The 20,257-nt window shown below is 48.1% G+C and overlaps 1 protein-coding gene across 1 annotated transcript in view; it reads left to right on the forward strand.

Annotated features, from left to right (window-relative positions):
* The window catches only part of TTR (transthyretin), a 127,891-nt gene that overhangs the window by 50,609 nt on the left and 57,025 nt on the right, over positions 1–20,257 (forward strand). The gene's annotated exons all lie outside the window — the stretch shown is intronic.

Raw genomic sequence — 20,257 nt, forward strand, 5'->3', positions numbered from 1 at the left:
GTTAAACCTGTCAAATGATACCACATTACTGGAATTGTCCACAATTTTGCAGATTATTTATAAAAATGTAACTCAAATTGAGTTGCTATACAAAATATATCTGCTAACGCAGTTTTGCGTCAAAAAAATTAGCGCCGGCTAACGCCATTCTGAAGCGCCATGCGGGCGCCGTATTTAATCAATGGCGTTAGCCGCCGGCGCTGCCTGGTGTGCGTTGAAAAAAACGACGTACACCAGGCAGCGCCGGCGTAGGGGGATATGGGGCTTGGGCGTCAAGAAATGGGGCAAGTCAGGTTGAGGCAATTTTTTCGCCTCAACCCGATTTGCGCCATTTTTTTCGACTCCCAACCCCCATAGAAATGACTCCTGTCTTTGCCATGCCCAGGGGACTTCTGTCCCCTGGGCATGGTCATTGGGCATAGTGGCATGTAGGGGTGCACAAATCAGGCCCCCCTATGCCACAAAAAAAACAAAAAAAAAGCACTTACCTGAACTTACCTTAATGTCCCTGGGATGGGTCCCTCCAGCCTTGGGTGTCCTCCTGGGGTGGGCAAGGGTGACAGGGGGTGTCCCTGGGGGCATGGGAGGGCACCTCTGGGCTCCTTCAGAGCCCACAGGTCCCTTAACGCCTGCCTTTTGCAGGCGCTAAAAAACGGTGCAAAAGCGGCCGTTCGTCATTTTTTTGGACCCGCCCACTCCCAGGCGTGAATTTTGCCCGGGAGTATAAATCCGACGCACATGCCTCGGAGTCGATTTTTTAGACGTGAACGCCTACCTTGCATATCATTAACGCAAAGTAGGTGTCCACGCTAAAAAATGACGCAAACTCCATGGACTTTGGCGCTAGACGCGTCTAACGCCAAAGTATAAATATGGAGTTAGTTTTGCGTCAGAATTGCGTCAAAAAAAACGACGCAATTCCGGCGCAAATGGAGTATAAATATTCCCCTAAATTTGGCTGGCGGGTGCCCTCCGCCTGCATGCCTTATGGGGGCCAGACCACCATGGTAAAATGTGCCCATTTGTCTTTTCATTGCAGTTGCTTCTCATTAAATAATCAGCATAGATATCTGCTTAACTACATCTAAACATATCCAAAATAAGTTTTGGGCTTTAGATACTATGGGACGCAGCCATGAATAATAGGATCTGGCAAAGTAGAACTGATACAGAATTCAGAAAATTGATACCTCACACTGTCCATTTTCTAGGAATGGTGATGTTTTAGTCTTCATTAGTTTGGTATAAATGGCTTGAGGCATCCTGTGGCATCATTCAGTCTTCTGACTCAGCGAGCTGAATCCTGAATCCTACTTCAGGCATTAGAAACTTCATCAGAACTGCACAACTTCCTCTGGCATTGCCTTTCTTGTGTAAGTCAACAATAGGAAACAAATGTTTCCACAAATTCTCGGTCCAACAATCTGTTTAAATCACAGTGTCAACATGCAACTTTAAGCAAAGTTTTAAGCACTTAGGGCTTCACTACGATGTTGGCGGTCTTGAGGCAAGACCGCCATGGTGGGGGGCTTTAAAAGACTGCTATGTTGTTGTTCATCCGACCTCTGCCAGGACACTGGCTTGCAGAAAAGAGGTGGTCCCGCCGCCAGAATCGCCAGCCTGACACAAGTCCGCCCACCAGATTACGAACCACAAATCAGCACAGTGGTACTTCCATGGCGGTAAAACATTGGCATGCGAGCTGCCGCTGTCAGAAACCACCACTGACAGAATACAATGCCACATCAGACAGTTTGAATACACACACTTAACACACATCCACACAGCCGACACACCTACACACTGCACTATATAAAACACCCCCACACTAACCACAATCCTTTGCAACTAAAACGCCATACAGAGACACTCAGAGCAGGCACATTCACAGAGGGATCACCCTGACACTATAGGCATACACATTACATGCATCACACATCTAATAAACAAACACAACACACACATAATCATTGCACACATTCCGCTACAACCATCCATCCCTCACAACCAACCACCCACACCCCTAAATTCACCCAACACTGCACCCTTTCATACACAACACCCCCGATTTCAAAACACTCTCAAACATGTCCCCACAAAAGCACCCAAGATTCACCAACAATGAGTTAAGGGTCATGATATTGGATGAAATTGTCAAGGTAGAGGCACAACTGTTTGGAGCACAGGTCCAGCTAACATCAATAGCTAGGAAAATTGAGTTATGGCAAAGAATAGTAAACAGGGTCAACTCAGTGGGCAGCCATCCACGCACAAGGGAAGACATCGGGAAGAGGTGGAACCACCTATGGGGGAAGGTGCGTTCCATGGCATTGAGACACCAAATAGCTGTGCACAAGACTGGCGGTGGGCCCCCACCTCCTCCCCCACAGTTCACATCTTGGGAGGAGAAGTTCTTGGAGCTACTGCATCCTGAGGGCCTGAATGGAATACCTGGGGGACGGGAGTCTGGTAAGTGCCCACAACATCAATGTAATACAATTGTCATGTCCTGCATGCTTCCTCACCACCCAAATACCCCATAATTCACTGATTTTCCTACTGCACCTACCTGACAATCACCAATGGCTCTCTTCTGCATGCCACCGCCCCAAACAGCCCTACTGCCCACACAGTCCTTTACAAGGGCAGGGATAGCACAGCCTAATCCTCTCACTACGACACACACAATGCTCTAAGCCATTAATGCCAAAACCTGCAATGTGCACATCAGGTCACATTTCATGCATGTATGACTATTGTAAAACCTACACCATCTAGAATGTAGGACTGAGGACTAGCACATGGCAATGACAGCAATGCAATGGCACACCACAATGGCAAGAAAGGCAAAACACAGCAACAGCCCTGCAACTATTCAAATTGGAAACTGATCCATATCCCCGAGCCTGTAATGGACTGACCATGGTTTGGAAAGTAAGATGCCAGACTCCATGCACACAAACAAGATCCAGAGACAAAAGTATTAGCCGTGCATACCTGCATACTCTGTTCCCTATGGGTACATCATGGGCCAATATTCAGCCATAATGTGAGACTTCTATGAAGGCTCACTACACACCAGGTACCAGAGTCTATTTGTCATATCAAGTGTCAGATCATTACAGAAACACATCTGTAGTGCCATATCTACCAAACATTGATGACAGCACACAACATGGAGTATGGCACTCCTGTCACAGACTCCTATGTACCACCAAGGCATGTTGTGCAGCAACTAACATTGTCATTGCAGGAAATAATGCAAATCCATTGTCTCTATCACACAAAGAGGGTACCAAACACACTTTCTAAACTGTACTCTGTGTTACACTCCATCCACAGGAAACACCCTGCCATTTCCACCATGGAGAGGATATCAGACACTGCCAGCCCTCCTCAGGATGAAGGCCCTAGTGAGGACAACACACCTGGGTGTCTGGACAGTGACGACCTACCTGGCCCATCCAGGACATCTGGTCAGTCGACGACTCCCAGCCTCACCCTGCGCACATCATTTCCCCCCACCCCAGTTGCTCAGACACCACAGCCAAGCAAGCGGCCCCAAACCTATGTCCCAAGGACTGTTCAATCTATTGTGTGCCCCACGGTACAGGGTCCTTGTTGGAAAATGGGTTATTGGTAAGGGCAGGTAGGTACCTACACCTAGCAACAAGCCACTAACCTCCACCTAGGTACAGTTAGGTCTCAGTAAATTAATCCCAGCTCAACCCTTGGTAGCTTGGCAACGAGCGTCAAGGCTTAACTTAGGAGACAAAGGGGGTGATTCTGACCCCGGCGGTACAAGACCGCCGTGGCCAGGGTCGGCGGGAGCACCGCCGACAGGCCGGCGGTGCCCCGCAGGGCATTCTGACCGCGGCGGTTCGGCCGCGGTCAGAAGAGGCAAACCGGCGGTCTCCCGCCGGTTTACCGCTGCCCTTAGAATCCCCCATGGCGGCGCAGCTTGCTGCGCCGCCATGGGGGATTCTGACATCCCCTACCGCCATCCTGTTCCTGGCGGTTCGCCCGCCAGGAACAGGATGGCGGTAGGGGGTGCCGCGGGGCCCCTGGGGGCCCCTGCCGTGCCCATGCCAATGGCATGGGCACGGCAGAGGCCCCCGTAAGAGGGCCCCGCAAAGTATTTCAGTGTCTGCTAAGCAGACACTGAAATACGCGATGGGTGCAACTGCACCCGTCGCACCCCTGCAACTCCGCCGGCTCAATTCTGAGCCGGCGTCCTCGTTGCAGGGGCATTTCCTCTGGGCCGGCGGGCGCTCTTTTGGAGAGCGCCCGCCGGCCCAGAGGAAATGTCTAAATGGCCGCCGCGGTCTTTTGACCGCGGTGCGGTCATTCAGCGGCGGTACCTTGGCGGACGGCCTCCGCCGTCCGCCAGGGTCATAATCAGGCCCAAAGTGTAAAGCATTCAAATATCACAAAACAGTAATCAAATAAAACACAGGAAACAGTTTAAAAATCCAAAACCAATTTATAAAAATAGTTTATATTTTTATCTTTAAAATGACACAAAAACTATTAAAATCGGTTCAGGGGAACCGGAGATATGAATTTTTAAAGAATTACTATTTTTCTAGCGCTTAGAAACAAAAAGCGCCAATCGGGTCATCTGGTTGCACCAGGACCGGGGCAAAGTCAAAGTTTCAGGCCGACCGCGATGGAGCCCTGCTCGGCTACAGGTCGCGGGAGGCCTCGGTTAAAAAGTTACCTTCTGACTTAGTCTTTATTTTGAAGTTTTTCTTCACCGGGACGAACCTGCCAGTTGAATCCGACCTCCTGGAGCCCTTGTCCGGATACGCGATGTGGGTTTCCTCGGTGGAGACTTTTACCTTCGGACTTAGTTGTTTTTTCGAGATGAAAATCCTTCGACCGGGGTAAACCTGGATCTTGATCCGACGTCCATGGAGCCCTTCTCGGATACGATGGCTGGGAGGTCCCGGTCAACTTTTTACCTTCGGACTTAGGGGGTGATTCTGACCCTGGCGGCCGGTGGCCGCCAGGGCCACCGATCACGGGAGCACCGCCAACCGGCTGGCGGTGCTCCCACGAGCATTCTGACCGCGGCGGTTCAGCCGCGGTCAGAAGCGGCAAGTCGGCGGGCTCCCGCCGACTTACCGCTGCTCGGGGGAATCCTTCATGGCATGAGGATTCTGACAGCCCCTACCGCCATCCTGTTCATGGCGGGAAACCCGCCATGAACAGGATGGCGGTAGGGGGTGCCGCGGGGCCCCCATAAGAGGGCCCCGCAAAGTATTTCAGTGTCTGCCATGCAGACACTGAAATACGCGATGGGTGCAAACTGCACCCGTCGCACCCCTGCAACTACGCCGGCTCAATTCTGAGCCGGCGTCCTCGTTGCAGGGGCATTTCCTCTGGGCCGGCGGGCGCTCTTTTGGAGAGCGCCCGCCGGCCCAGAGGAAATGTTAGAATGGCCGCCGCGGTCTTGTGACCGCGGTGCGGTCATTTGGCGGCGGAACCTTGGCGGACGGCCTCCGCCGTCCGCCAAGGTTAAAATCAGGCCCTTAGTCTCTTTTTTGGATGTTTTTCTTTACCGGGACGAACCACGAAGTCAGGCCGGGTCGCGGTTGAGGCAAGCCGGCTAGAATTTCCGCGGCGGGTCGGTCCCTCTCTGGAGCTTTTTTCCAAAAATTCTCAAATCTTTTCCAAACTTCTGGGGCTTCACCCAGATGTTCTTTTAAGGTTCTTTTGGCGTCCACAGCTCACCCCAAGGGTCCAGAAGTTCTGTGATGGTCCTTGGGGGGTGCGGACTTCAACTCCCAGAATGCACCTGGCGCAAACTCCTTTTTGGCCACTGGGCAGTGGTCAACTGGTCTCTTTTTTTCAGGAGTTGGTGCAGGGGACTCTGGTTTAGCAATTTTTCACCTGTAGCAAACAGGGAGTCCCTCCTTGAACCAGTTGAAGCCAGGCAAAGTCCTTCTTGTGGTGAAGCCCAAGTGTGCAGCTGGTGCAGTCCTTCTGAGTGCAGGGTCCAGGTGCAGGCCAGGGGTCCAGCAGGGCAGTCCTTCTTCTCCTTAAGTTCTTTCTTCTTGAAATTTGGTGGGGATCTGAGGCGTGGGTGCAGGTCTGCCAGTTTTATCCTTGCTCCTGGGTGAAAAGCAGGGGGGCCCTGGTTCTCCAATCAGGAACAGGGTCGTCCCCCTGTGATGACCACTTCCTGGGAAGTGTGGCAAAAATCCATCCCAGAAGGCAACAGTCTCTAAAAATCCAACATGGATGAATCTGATTTTTGGAGGTTACATCTGGCTGAGCCCACCCACTGGTGTGGCTAAAAATCATAAACACACCCCTCTCCTGCCCTCTCCTAATCTAATCAAGGGGGCACCTAATTGTCTGGGGTTGCAGGATGTGGGGGTGTTGCTGGGTGCTCCAAATGTCCTTCTCTGCCTTTGAAGACCAGTTTGGCAGCCCTCCCCCTTCCTGCCTCACCATCTGCTGAGGGGAGATTCTCTCCCCCAAGCACATTCCTTTGTGTGAAGCCAGGCCACTTCACACCTCATCAAGGCAGCCTGGCAGAAGCTGCTGCAGGCTGGCCAATCAGAGCACAGCAGCAAAAACAATGCAGAGCTGAAATTGGCAACTTTTTAGGTAAAGTCTAAACTTTTTACCTGAACAAGTTATATTAAATCCAACAACTGGAAGTTGTGGGATTTATTACAACAATTAATTTGATACCAAATTCTTGGTATGTAACATTTAAGGAGACTTTAAAATTTAAAATAAAGTCTGCCCATTCTAGCCTATGAAGGCCATTTACTTCAATGAGGGAAAAATGAATTTGGCTGTTTTTACCTCACCAGGGCTTATCAATCTATTTTTATAAAGTCCCTTCTTATAGTTACATGGCACCCAGCCCTAGGGGCACATAGGGCACACCTTAGGGGTGACTTATATGTAAAAATAAGGTAGTTTAAGACTTTGGAAGTACCTTTAATTCTAAAGTCGAATTTGCATATAACTTTAATTTAAAAGCAGCCAGCAAGGCAGGCTTGCTTTTAAAATGACACTGGGCACCTCAGCAGTGCACCTAGGTGTGCACCACCTATGCTGTGGTCCCTAAACCTACATGCCCTACCATATACTAGGGACTTATAGGTAGGTTAACTTAGCCAATTATAATTAGCCTAATTTGCATATCCATTTTACACAGAGCACAGGCCCTGGGACTGGTTAGCAGTACCCAGGGCACCATCAAAGTCAGGAAAACACCAGCAAAAAGAGGAAAATGGGGGCAAAAAGTTATGGGGCCTCTGCAATCAGCCCTGTTTTCTCACACAACCCCCCCCCCCCCAGCCCACACGCCCAGGAGACTCAGCCCAACCCTGGGAGAGTCTTCCTGGCTTGTTAGGCGAGGAAGACAGTGAAGAAAACTGGCTGTCCCTTTGCAGGTCCTACTCTGCCTTATATCCTCCTGTCAGGGTCACTCCCTATGGGTAGTGAAGCCATCCCAACAGTAAAAGGACCCAACTCAAACTGAAACTTTCCTCTAGGGGGGTCTTCCTCCTTTCTCTCTGCCAACTTGGGTAGTGAGGTGCCCACCTCCCCTACTCCAAACTTTGCTAGGGCAACACCTAGCTTACCCAAAGAGGTCACCCAACACTTGAGCAACCCCACCATGACCAATAGGGTCAGGGGGCCTACTTTGCTATTGGCCCTGGGGTCTGCCTCCCAGGCCAAGTACATTGCTGCCAGGAAGGCTAGCACCCAGCAGAGGCTACTGACAGCTGTCAGTACCCAGAACCACACCCTAAGCTCTCCACTGACAGGTGGCTGAGCTGCTTTAGGGGCATCTTTTGGGTCCTGGCACCCCTCTTGCTGTCTAGAGTGGGGGGCTACCACCTCCTGTGGCAGACACCCTCCTTCCACTCTCCCTTCTGTCAGTGCAGGGGCAACACCTTGCATCTGGACAGCTGCCTGACTACTCAGGACTTCCTTAGGGTCAGGGGAGGCCTCACCAGTGCCAACTCTGGGCTCCCCCCTTACTGGGGCAGAAGGCCCTTGGCTCCCTGGAACTCTCTTTAAGAGTGGCCTACCCTTCCTTTTCTTCTTTCCTTTTCTTGGGGACCCCTGTCTCCTAACTGTAGGGACTGACTCCCCAGGACTTTGGGTTGGGGGGGCGCCCTGGGCGACCACCCCATCTGTGACCAGACTCACCTCTGGGAGGTCATTGCCCAGGATACAATATAGGGGAAGGTCAGCACTGACTACCACCCTAATCCAGTCAAGGATACCCTCCCTCTCTAGGGGCACTATGGCTACAGGTTTGGAGGTGACCTCCCCTGTGGCTATCCTGACTTTCTTTGTCTTTCCTGGGACATACATGTCTGGGGTCACTAACCGGTCACTCACTATAGTGTGACTGGCACAGGTGTCTCTCAGGCCAGTGGTAGGGATCCCATTCACTTGAATGTGGTGGAAGTGCCTACTCCCACCCTCAGGGATCACCAGCTTACCATCTGGTCCTGTCTCCCAGCTCAATGCTAGGAGGACTTCACCATCTGAGGAATCCTCCTCTATGGCTACACTGGACAGCCCAGTGCTAACCACCTTCTTTGGACAGGCTGCATCTCCTCTGAAGTGACCTGTCTGCTGACAGTCAAAGCAAGCCCTACTGTCCAAGAGCTTTTTTAACCCTGGGTCTAACTGTCTCTGCTGGTCAGAGTGGGATTTACTCTCCTCCTTCTTAGGGTTCTGGGGTACAGAGGGAGTCTCTGTGGTGGGCTTACCACCTCCCTCCTTAGGTTTTCGGGGACCTGTCCCCCCCTTCTTGGAGTCTCCCCCCTGGGACTTGACAACCACCCTGGTTCTCAACCACTCATCAGCTGCCTCCCCTAGCTCTCTAGGGTTGGTCTGCTTAGAGTCCACTAGGTGCTGGCGTAACCTTTCTTGGGTACAATTGGTCAAGATGTGCTCTCTCATGATCAGATTGTATAACCCCTCATAAGTATCTACTTTGTTACCAATAATCCAGCCCTCTAGTGCCTTTAGTGAAATGTCCACAAAGTCAACCCAAGACTGGGTACTGACCTTCTGGGTGTCCCTGAACTTCATTCTATATTGCTCTGGGGTCAGACCAAACTTCTTGGCTAAGCATCTCTTCATACTAGGGTATGAATCTGCCTCCTCCCCCCTTAAGGTCAGAAGCCTATCCCTCCCTGAGTTGGGGACCAACTCCCACAAAAGGGAACCCCAGTATTGAGGCCTAACCCTTCTCATTTGGAGTGCCCTCTCAAAGGCCCCCAGCCACTTATCTATGTCATCCCCCTCTACATAAGCAGGAACTACCCCCTTGGGTAATCTGGGGCAAACTCCCCCACCCATGGACACCTCAGCTTCTTTATCGCTGCCTCCATCTCTTTTCTCTTTGTATGCCCACTTTTTCTTTTCTAGGGCCAGCTTCTCTGCTTCCAAAGCTATGTATGCTAGCTGGGCCTCCAGCTCTCTTTCTCTGATGGATGGGTTCTCTCCTCCTGAAAGGACCCCCTTCCCACCACTAGCTTTGGATCTGCCCCTAGTGACTGTATTTACTGAGGACCGTTCTTCCTCATCCTCACTTGGGCTCAGATGCCTTCCCTCCCCTGAGTGGTTATAGCTTGCATCCTCCCTTCTTTCTCCCTCCTCTGGAGCTTCTTCTGACTCTACCTCTTGGGCCTCAGCCCATGCTGTCAGGGATGTGATCAGGATTTGCTTCCTGAGATCAGTGGTTGCAGGCAACCCTCTTTCAATACACAACCCCCTAAGCTGGACTACTGTCAGTGTGGGTAGGCTAGCCAGATCAAGCTCCATGGTTCCCTAGTTTTGTGTCAACAAAAACTTTTTGCAAAAATTGGAAACAAGAATTTAGAAAAATTACAAAAATTCAATAATTGAAATTAATCCAAATTAAAAATTTAAATTTTTTTTTGCACTAGGACAATTTAAAGGATTTTTAATTTGTTTTACCTAAAACTGTAACGTGATATTGAACACAAGTACAGGATCCCGTCGCTGCTTCCAATTATGTTGGAAAATGGGTTATTGGTAAGGGCAGGTAGGTACCTACACCTAGCAACATGCCACTAACCTCCACCTAGGTACAGTTAGGTCTCAGTAAATTAATCCCAGCTCAACCCTTGGTAGCTTGGCAACGAGCGTCAAGGCTTAACTTAGGAGACAAAGTGTAAAGCATTCAAATATCACAAAACAGTAATCAAATAAAACACAGGAAACAGTTTAAAAATCCAAAACCAATTTATAAAAATAGTTTATATTTTTATCTTTAAAATGACACAAAAACGATTAAAATCGGTTCAGGGGAACCGGAGATATGAATTTTTAAAGAATTACTATTTTTCTAGCGCTTAGAAACAAAAAGCGCCAATCAGGTCATCTGGTTGCACCAGGACCGGGGCAAAGTCAAAGTTTCAGGCCGACTGCGATGGAGCCCTGCTCGGCTACAGGTCGCGGGAGGCCTCGGTTAAAAAGTTACCTTCTGACTTAGTCTTTATTTTGAAGTTTTTCTTCACCGGGACGAACCTGCCAGTTGAATCCGACCTCCTGGAGCCCTTGTCCGGATACGCAATGTGGGTTTCCTCGGTGGAGACTTTTACCTTCGGACTTAGTCGTTTTTTCGAGATGAAAATCCTTCGACCGGGGTAAACCTGGATCTTGATCCGACATCCATGGAGCCCTTCTCGGATACGATGGCTGGGAGGTCCCGGTCAACTTTTTACCTTCGGACTTAGTCTCCTTTTTGGATGTTTTTCTTTACCGGGACGAACCACGAAGTCAGGCCGGGTCGCGGTTGAGGCAAGCCGGCTAGAATTTCCGCGGCGGGTCGGTCACTCTCTGGAGCTTTTTTCCAAAAATTCTCAAATCTTTTCCAAACTTCTGGGGCTTCACCCAGATGTTCTTTTAAGGTTCTTTTGGGGTCCACAGCTCACCCCAAGGGTCCAGAAGTTCTGTGATGGTCCTTGAGGGGTGCGGACTTCAACTCCCAGAATGCACCTGGCGCAAACTCCTTTTTGGCCACTGGGCAGTGGTCAACTGGTCTCTTTTTTTCAGGAGTTGGTGCAGGGGACTCTGGTTTAGCAATTTTTCACCTGTAGCAAACAGGGAGTCCCTCCTTGAACCAGTTGAAGCCAGGCAAAGTCCTTCTTGTGGTGAAGCCCAAGTGTGCAGCTGGTGCAGTCCTTCTGAGTGCAGGGTCCAGGTGCAGGCCTGGGGTCCAGCAGGGCAGTCCTTCTTCTCCTTAAGTTCTTTCTTCTTGAAATTTGGTGGGGATCTGAGGCGTGGGTGCAGGTCTGCCAGTTTTATCCTTGCTCCTGGGTGAAAAGCAGGGGGGCCCTGGCTCTCCAATCAGGAACAGGGTCGTCCCCCTGTGATGACCACTTCCTGGGAAGTGTGGCAAAAATCCATCCCAGAAGGCAACAGTCTCTAAAAATCCAACATGGATGAATCTGATTTTTGGAGGCTACATCTGGCTGAGCCCACCCACTGGTGTGGCAAAAAATCATAAACACACCCCTCTCCTGCCCTCTCCTAATCTAATCAAGGGGGCACCTAATTGTCTGGGGTTGCAGGATGTGGGGGTGTTGCTGGGTGCTCCAAATGTCCTTCTCTGCCTTTGAAGACCAGTTTGGCAGCCCTCCCCCTTCCTGCCTCACCATCTGCTGAGGGGAGATTCTCTCCCCCAAGCACATTCCTTTGTGTGAAGCCAGGCCACTTCACACCTCATCAAGGCAGCCTGGCAGAAGCTGCTGCAGGCTGGCCAATCAGAGCACAGCAGCAAAAACAATGCAGAGCTGAAATTGGCAACTTTTTAGGTAAAGTCTAAACTTTTTACCTGAACAAGTTATATTAAATCCAACAACTGGAAGTTGTGGGATTTATTACAACAATTAATTTGATACCAAATTCTTGGTATGTAACATTTAAGGAGACTTTAAAATTTAAAATAAAGTCTGCCCATTCTAGCCTATGAAGGCCATTTACTTCAATGAGGGAAAAACGAATTTGGCTGTTTTTACCTCACCAGGGCTTATCAATCTATTTTTATAAAGTCCCTGCTTATAGTTACATGGCACCCAGCCCTAGGGGCACATAGGGCACACCTTAGGGGTGACTTATATGTAAAAATAAGGTAGTTTAAGACTTTGGAAGTACCTTTAATTCTAAAGTCGAATTTGCATATAACTTTAATTTAAAAGCAGCCAGCAAGGCAGGCTTGCTTTTAAAATGACACTGGGCACCTCAGCAGTGCACCTAGGTGTGCACCACCTATGCTGTGGTCCCTAAACCTACATGCCCTACCATATACTAGGGACTTATAGGTAGGTTAACTAAGCCAATTATAATTAGCCTAATTTGCATATCCATTTTACACAGAGCACAGGCCCTGGGACTGGTTAGCAGTACCCAGGGCACCATCAAAGTCAGGAAAACACCAGCAAAAAGAGGAAAATGGGGGCAAAAAGTTATGGGGCCTCTGCAATCAGCCCTGTTTTCTCACAGTCCTGAGTCTGACCTTGACACTGCAGACAATGATAGCCCTGCTAACTCTGGGAGTGGACACACCATGCCAAGGGCACAGGCACCTGGGGTTAGGGGGCGTGGAAGGAATGCTGTGGGACAGAGGATAGGGCAGGCAAGGGACTCCACTGACCAGGATGCCATTTCCCAAATACTGGGAGCATGCCAATCTTCCCAGGACAGGATAAGTGGATGTGTTGGGGCCCAATCCCTTAAGGGACAGGCTGCAAAAGGTAGTAAAAATTATGAGCTGTGGCTAATTTTGCTACAATTGTGACACAAGTAGTCACAATCTGTGATCTCTGCCTGATTGTGCCATGCAACCTGTAAACTAATAAGTTACATCAAAAAATCTCCAGTTGCAGCACTCGCATAATGACCTATCAAAAAAATATTAATTAGGTAGGTGTCTATTTGCGAACTGCTATGATTGGCTACAAATACAAGGGAGGTGGCCTGCAATTAACAGTAGACTGTCATTCCCATGTTTGCATTTCCGAATGGGAATCCTTTTTGTTTTAAAAGAAGTCTATGGTGGTCATTACAACCTCGGCGGTCTTTGTGCAAGACCGCCGAGGGACCGCCGTGCTGAAGACCGCCAGTGCAGGCCGTTTTCCGCTCGGCGAATTATGACTGCTGGCAGCCCTCTGTCCTTTTCCGGACGGAGAGCCGCCAGCAGCCATACTAGCGGTCGGCGGGGAAGTGGAGGTTGCTCCACCGCCCCATCAACAGAACACTGCCCACCGAATCACGTTCTGTGATTCGGCGTGGCGGTGTTCTGTTGACGGGGTGCTGGCGGCACAGCAGCCCCCATGGATCCTGTCCCCTCCCGGAGGATCAACGGACCAGGTAAGTTGATCCTCCGTTAGGGGAGGGGAGTAGGGGGGGTGTTGTGTGCATGAATGGAGGTGTGCGTGTGAGGATGTAGAGGGGGTGTGTGAGTGCGTGTATGCATGCAGGGTGTGTGTTGTGTTTGGAAATGTGTGCGTGTCTGTCTGTGTGTATGTCTGAATGGATGTGTGCGTGTATGTCTGTAGGTGGGTGTGCGTGTATGACTGTGTGTGTGGCTGTTGCCATGTTTGGTGATATGTGTACGGGTATGTGTGTTGGTGGTGTATGCATGCGTTTACGGTGTGTGTCTGGGTTGCGATGTTGGGGGTAGGGGTGGGGAGGGGGTCCTGCCACATTTTGGGGGTGACAGGGGGGTGGGAGGGTGGGGGGAGGAAGCAGGGGTGTGGGTGGAGGGTGGGGGAGACCCCTATCAGTGTCAGGGAAGGAATTCCCTGGCACTGATAGTGCTTACGCCATGGATTTCATGGCGGTTTCCAACCCCATGAAATCCATGGTGGTAAGCTGGGTCGTGATACCGCCAGCGGTCTTGTGACAGCCGCTGGGCTGGAGACCCAAATCTCCAGCCCAGCGGTCGTCTCCACCCTGACGGTCGGATCAGAGAAGTGGCGGATGACCATGGCAATAACCGCCATGGTCATAATTCCAATGTTTTTACCGCCAGCTTGTTGGCGGTAAGACCGCCACTTCTCAGCCAACAGCCAGGGTCGTAATGAGGGCCTATGTTCCTTAAAGGAACCGTTGCTGCTTTAAAAAAACATGTTTTCCATTTGGGAGTACATTGGGGGGACAAGCAGGGGTCCCTTGAAACACTGCTTGCCTCACCTCCCTGCCTTTCCAGGTTACAGAAATTGATTCATAAAGGTGGAAGGTGTTCCAGAGTGAATCAGTTACCACCTTCTTTGAAATGTCAGTAACTAATCAATGGTTTGTGACCATAACTGCAGTTGCAAACCACTGGTACATACTATTGGGACTAATGATTAGGAGACAGAAACCCTTTCATGGGGCTGTCTGTCCCCGCAGCACAGGAGCTTTAACTACTGTTTGGGGCATAAGGGACTTTGTGTTCCAGAAAACCCTGAGCCAAGGAGTCAGCCCCACAATCACCTGCCACCTGGGGAGTGCTATTTAGTGCGCTGTCTGTTCCCGCTGTGTGTGAGCTTTAACTACAGTTTGGGGCATAAGGGACTTCAGGCCTGATTCATACTTTTTTAGCGCCGCGTTTGTGTGCTTTTTTTATGCAAAATCTTCACAAACTTACGAAATTCAATTATATTTTGTACGTTTGCGCAACTTTTGCATAAAAAAATGATGCAAATGCGCCACTAAAAAAGTATAAATCAGGCCCTTCGTGTCCCAGAAGAACCTGGGCCAAGAAGGCAGCTCCACCATCACCTGACACCTGGGGAGCACTAATTAGCATACTGCCTGTATCCATGGCACTGGAGCTTTAACTACTGTTTGGAGCATGAGACTTTGTGTCCCAAAATAACATGGGCCAAGGAGGCAGCCCCACCATCACCTGCCAACTGGGGAGCACTATTTAGTGCACTGTTTGTCCCCGCGGCATGGGCCCATCCGTGCCCGTAAGAGGCTGGGCTGGGCCACCTTTGTTGGTTCTCAGGTACTATTTTTTTCTCATCCTCAAACCCATGTATTGTTAGAATTGGTAACTGTCCAACTAACCAATTAGCACTCAATTGGGTTGAAGTGGGGGCCTCACTTAGATGTTCATTACTCATATTATTGTTTAAGGATGGGAAAGAGCAAAGCTCAAGGTAGCCCTGTAGGCGAGGCTGCTAAATCCAAGATCTTGAAAGTTTCCCATACACCCATCGCCAGGTTGTCAAACTGTGTTTCTAATGAAATTGATACTTTCATTGAGGATGTGGAAACCATACTTAAAGGGAAAGGCATGGACTAGGGGAAGGGACCCAAGAGTGGTCCTATGTCAGCATTTTTTAAGCCAAAGTCAATGCATAAAGGAGTATCAGATAATGCTATTATTGTTGCTTTGCACTCAGGGGCCCAAACAAATATTTGCGAAGTGGCAAGTGACTCGAGTTCTGTTTAGAATGCCACTGCCAGCCCTCCTCTCAAAAGTAATGCAGTTGTCCATGAGGTGCCCTGTTCTAACCGTTTTGCAGTATTAGAGAGCATTGAACTTCCAGTAACCATTTCTCCTGTTCCACCTAGTCTCTCAGTTTCTAACCCTCAGAATATTAATGCCCTCTCTCAGAGAGAGGTTGTTGGACTTATCATCAAGTTAAGAAATGAGATCACTGTAATGAAAACTACGTTATCACAGGTGGTCACTCTACTGCATGCATCGGCTGAGGCCTCATCTGTGGAGAAAGAAAATACAGTGAAATCTTTTGGCATGGGTAACAGCCATATCTTCCGCAGCCCCACAAATTCAAAGTGTTCCCAGGGTGCCAGTATACAACCATCTACAAATGCTAAAATTATGACCTTCAAAATCAGAGAGTGGATACAAGAGAATGTAGGCCCGGTGCTTGTAGTAGTTATTGTGCATAGTCGCCCTTCTATAACGGTTTCAAATTGTTTGAAAGGATGGCAAACTGGCCCAGGCCATAGTCAAGGGCACTTGGTATACATGTGTAAAGTCCCTAAACTACCAACAAAACCTTCTGAAGATAGCAAGACACTAAAGAACAAGGTCACACATTGGATAAGGCATGAAAGCCAATGTCGATCCATTGTTCATTTAGATATATTATTTGTAAAATGCCACTCAGAGAGGGCAGAACAATGGGACATAATAGAAATTAAGTTAGCAATTTGGTGGAAAGTTTGTTATCTACGGATGCTCATTCTTTTCCTTCAAATGTGTCGAACATTGTTTTCAAAATACAATGGCCCAAATATCAGCCTCTTGATCAGAGGGACCAAACAATAACCAACATAGGGATGGCCTGAGAAAGAGAGGTTAGAAGCTCGATGCCGATTTCCTACTCAAACGATAATAAAAACAGTCTACCGTGTGTAGACTGATTTTCCAAGGTGCCCATTCCACATGAGAAAGTGGATGCACCAGTTCAATATACCAATATGCTAGTTCAATCTACTGGGGTTTTACCAATTGTGTGTGATTCTGAGTCTTATCATTCAATTGCTGCAAATGATACGAAAAAGTTGAATTACGTAGGCCTGATATATAGTTCCATTCTGCAAACTCTAGGAACTGTGGCCCTTTTATATGGCCCACTTCCTCCCTTATTTCATGGAATATTGCAGACATAAGGAGCAAGGTTGATGATGTGTTGGGACTTCTACATTGATAATCTTGACATATGCGTATTACAGGAGACTTGGGCCATCACAAATGTTTAGGCAGGGCTTCAATTCTTATTGCAAAGAGACTATTCTTTCCAACGTGGGAAGGTGGCGGGGGAGGGCTTATCATATGGGTAAAAATGTCTTTGGGCTGTATTATACAGGAAGTATATATTGATTCATCTGACATCTTAGCCCTTAGCATTAGACCAAAACATGGGCCCCGGTGTCTGCTTGTTAACCATTATAATAGACCTAGTCCCATCTGCCAAACTTCTAAAACCTTCAGGGGTAGATTTACAAAAAAAGTGGAGCATCAGTCACACCATGGTTGCGCTGTATTTATATTATTGCACACCATGGTGCGTTAGCACAATAGTGTCAACATTTTTTATGCAATTTTGGCACTTTGCTGCACTAGCGTCAAAAAAGCCAGGGAGGCCGATAGGTCAATATGGGTGCATATTTTAACACCTGCTCTGAGTAGGCGTTAAAAATTATGGAAAAAATAGCACAGTGAAATGTTGTAAATTTCACTGCACCTTTTTTTCATGCCTCTCAGTGTTGAATCGCCCGCCTTCCATACATTATGCCTGACGCAGGCATAATGTGCACAAGGGTTTACAAAGTGGTGCAATGCATGCATTGAGTCACTTTGTAAATATAGACCGGGAATAAAGTCTACTTAATGCATAAAACATTATGATGCTAGGGCAGCACAAGGTGACGCAAGGGGCTTGTAAATATGCCCCTATGTCTTTTAAATAAATTCTGGGCAGAGCATTTTTTCAAGTATTATCCCCTCATTACAACTTGTAAATCACCCACAATCAGTGAGATAGAATGCCAGATTATAGAATTAATGGTTATGGATGGCCTGAGACCAGGAAATGAATGCCTTCCCTCTGATTAGCCTGCCAAACTCACCTTTACTTGGGGAAATTATAGTAGTTTATTGTTTATGTTCTCATTGATTTAAGGATATGGCACAAGATAAATGATCAGAGGATAGGTAATCATCAGGATAGTGATAATTTCCCCAATATGGTAAAGTGGGACATGTAATCCTTCAAATGACGGGGGTGGTTTGAGTGAGCAGGATGTCACACTCCCAGTATAGGTGTCAAGTAATCAGCACTCTATCAAATGGGACAATTTTGTGAAGTCTGAGGACTTTGGGCCAGATGTAGCAACTTCTGCATTTGCGATTCGGAAATTGCGAGTCTGTGCGACTCGCAATTTCCGAATCGCAAATGCGGATGCAGAACGGTGTCTCAGACACCGTCTGCGACTCGCTATGGGGTCGCAAAGACCCACCTCATAAACATTAATGAGGTGGGTCGCATTTTGCGACCCCATAGCAAGTCCCTGCACTCACAGGGATGGTGGCCTGCTGAAGTCAGCAGACCTCCATGTCTGTGACTGCTTTTTAAATAAAGCAGTTTTTATTTTTATTTTGCAGCCCGTTTTCCTTAAAGGAAAACGAGTTGCAAAATAAATAAAATAACTAAACCATTTGGTTTCATTTTTTCAGAGTAGGTAGTGGTCCATTGGACCACTGCCTGCTCTGAAAAAACCTTTTGGGCAACATTCACAAAGGGGAAGGGGTCCCATGGGGACCCCTTCCCTTTTGCGAATGAGTTACCACCAGTGTGACACTGGTGGTAACTGCAAATTGCTTTGCGACCGCATTCGCGGTCACAAAGCAATTCTGCATTGCGATGCGAGTCGCAAATAGGAAGGGAACCCCTTCCTATTTGCGAGTCGCATTCACAATTTGCGAGTCGGTACCGACTCGCAAAGTGTGAATGTTCATCGCAGAAGGCTTTTTGCATGGCGCAAACTGCGATTTTCGCAGTTTGCACCATGCAAACAGTTTACTACATCTGGCCCTTAGTACCAAATCTCATAATATGGTTATCTGCCATCTCTCAGAATTTACATCAATTGGCCTCTCTCCTGATCAAATAGCTGTTAAGCACGAAAATGTTTTTCATTGCCTGAAGTTGTTATTTGTTAAGGAATCAAAAGGAAGAAAACAGCCACGTTTAGAGAGGGCAAATAAGGTGAACTAAAATACCATGTATATGATTTGCCAATGACACCATAATATTATCTAAAACAGTGTCTGGTTTATCCAAACTCTTGGAAAACGTTTTGGTGTTCTGTAAAATGTATGGCCTCGAAGTAAATAGCTCGACGACAAAATACATGGTGTTTGGAGACACTAAACATAAAGTGAAAAAATCTATACATTTAGGTGGAGAGGTCTTCGAAAGAGTTCCCGAGTCTGATTACTTGGGCATTCGATTGGAGGACTCCCAAAGGTGGATAGGACAATTAGCGAAGTGCCCTATGGCCCTAAAACTTCAAGCGGGTGGCATCCTAAGGTTTGCTAGCAGAGCACCCACTTTTGGAGATTTATAAAAGCCAAGCTCCTGGGGCAGCTCTTTATGGGGCATTGCAAATTGGATGTTGTGGAAAAAGTGGAGAATTTTTTCATAAAAGTGTTAATTAAGATTCCCCAGAGCTCGCCAACTCTGCTCATTCGCCTACACTTAACTATAATATCCATTGTGGATATTGCTGCCACAAGGCCATTACAGTACTGGATAAGGACACGGTCCATAGATGAACTAGGGCCTTATAGGGAATGACTTAGAGGCTTATGGGAAGGCCCATATGTTGATAAAATCCCCTGGTGCCTTTATGTAAAGAGCTGGTTTTTAAGCTAGGACTGGGAATGTACTTGTCAGATCCCTTAAACCTACCGAGCGATGAATTGCAGAAACGTAAAGATACTTATTGGTGCTGTGTCTAAAGTGAGAAATTGGCAAATGTGTCTTCAGGCAGTTTGACAATTTTCTGTCTGTCAAATGCTCTTTTGAACTTGAACACTGTTTTAACACCGCCCTGCAGCCGTTCGCACGAGCACAAGATGTTAAATTTAGAATAGGGTCTTTACCCTTGTGCGCTTTTACTAGCAAATGGAAAGAGAATTCTGGAGTCTCTGATACTTGTTCCATGGGATGTGCGACCCAAGAGAATCTTGAGCATGTTTTTTTTGTGTGTGTAGCTTATAAGAAATAGCAGACAAACTGCTGGGACTTAGCGATCACCACTCTGCCCTTCAGATATGTAGAACTAGAACCCAGGGTCCTGTAGTTTGTGCTGTAGCTAGGCTTTTTACTGCTTTTTGGTGTATTAGGATGAAGTAATCAAGTGCTAAAAAGAGGTTATCCTGATGAAGATTGTATTAATGTGAAAGTTGGAGTTCATATGTTTTTAAACTTTTAGGGCAATATGTACGTAGCATTTTGCACATCGCAAACAGCGAATCGGGCCATTTGCGACGTGCAAAATGCACTTCGGTATGTTGAAACCTATTTTCAAAGGGATTGCGAGTTGCAATTAGGAAGGGGTGTTCCCTTCCTAACAGCGAGTCGCAGTCCCATGTCTGATTGTTTTGTGACGCGAATGCAGTCGCAAAACAATCGCAGTTAGCACCAGTGTCACACTGGTGCTAACCCATTCTCAAACGGGAAATGGTCCCCATGGGACCCCTTCC

This window comes from Pleurodeles waltl, chromosome 2_2 (genome assembly GCF_031143425.1).
Source record: "Pleurodeles waltl isolate 20211129_DDA chromosome 2_2, aPleWal1.hap1.20221129, whole genome shotgun sequence".
NCBI lineage: Eukaryota > Metazoa > Chordata > Amphibia > Caudata > Salamandridae > Pleurodeles > Pleurodeles waltl.